Source organism: Echinops telfairi, unplaced genomic scaffold (assembly GCF_000313985.2).
Source record: "Echinops telfairi isolate 266 unplaced genomic scaffold, ASM31398v2 ScPeMD7_23;HRSCAF=83, whole genome shotgun sequence".
NCBI classification, from domain to species: domain Eukaryota; kingdom Metazoa; phylum Chordata; class Mammalia; order Afrosoricida; family Tenrecidae; genus Echinops; species Echinops telfairi.
Genome location: NW_022103920.1, coordinates 357,614 through 358,891, shown reverse-complemented (window position 1 = coordinate 358,891; position 1,278 = coordinate 357,614). Strand labels below are relative to the sequence as shown.

Sequence of the window (1,278 nt, the reverse complement as noted above, 5' to 3'; positions counted from 1 at the left end):
GGCTTCCTCAATGTGAATTTCCACCATCCTAAACTTGGGAAGAATAAATTTATGTTTGCTAAGCTACCAGCTTAGGAGTGGGCTGTGGAGTGGCTGGGGGTCAGGCTGCTAACAGCAAGGTCAGCAGTTTGAGAGCTTCAGCCTTTCCAGGGGAGAAAGACGGGGCTTCCAACTCCAGGAAAGAGCTGCTGCTTTGGAAACTCCCAGGGGCAGCTCCACCCTGTCCTGTAGGGTGGCTCACTAGGAGTCAGCTCCGCCTCAATGGCAGTGAGGTAGAGAGAAGTCACCAATTGATGGTGTTTATATCCTCGCAGCATTCGATAAAAAAGAGAGTCTAGAACCTGACACCTGTGACCACGACCCTGTTCGCAGGTAGTCTTTGATGTTGTCATCAGTTCAGTAAACTTGAGGCCATACAAGCTGGGATGGGTCCTAAACCCACGTGAGTGTTGTCCTTGTGAAGGAGGAGAGCAGCCACAGGCATACCAACAGCAGTAGAGCGCCATGTGAGGGTCCCCTGCCGCAGCTGTGAGCCAGCGAAGGAGCAGGAGGGGAGGGCCGCAGCAGCAGGATCCAGGAGAGCGCACAGCACAGACTTGCATTTGTAGCTCCCAGAAGGCCCAACATGGCTGACGGTCTGACCTTGGGCTCTCAGTCAAGGGACATGAAAGGAGGCATTTGTGGCTCCGAAAGCCTCACTTGGTGGTACTGCTTTGCTACCGCAGACCCTCATCTTCACCAAAGGGAGGAAGACCGGGATTTGGAGACCTTGCCCAGCTCTGGCCTAACCCAAAGGAATGCCTAATGGACCAGTGGTCTGCAGGCTGCTCCTTTGCCCTGCTCCCACTGGGGGTCCCAGTGGCCAAGGGTCGTGGACGGTCACAGAGCTGAGGGAAGGTATTGAGTCATGAGTCAGCCAGTCCCAAAGGAAACACCAGTTAATATTAGACAGCTGAGTGCCGCCTCACAAATGAAAGGCACTAATTAGGGTATGTTGGCAGGTCAGGGGGTGTAGCTCAGGGGTAGAGCATTTGACTGCAGATCAAGAGGTCCCTGGTTCAAATCCAGGCGCCCCCTAATTTATGTACCATTTTGAGAGCCAGCCCTCCCACATTCTCCCTGCTCGGACTCTCAGTGAAGGTTGGCAGTACCGGCTGTTAGGGGTTGTAGAACACACCTGAAGAGTCACTCTCTGCAGTCCCTGCATGTAAGCTGGGGCCACAGCCAGTGCCGCCTCCAAAATACGGAAACCCACAAAAACCGCCATCTTAGCTGCTC

At 54.1% G+C, this 1,278-nt stretch overlaps 1 non-coding gene across 1 annotated transcript; it reads left to right on the top strand.

Annotated features, from left to right (window-relative positions):
• Positions 1-1,005: 1,005 nt before the first annotated feature.
• Positions 1,006-1,077, top strand: TRNAC-GCA. The gene has a single exon. It is a non-coding gene; the product is annotated as a tRNA-Cys (tRNA).
• Positions 1,078-1,278: the final 201 nt, after the last annotated feature.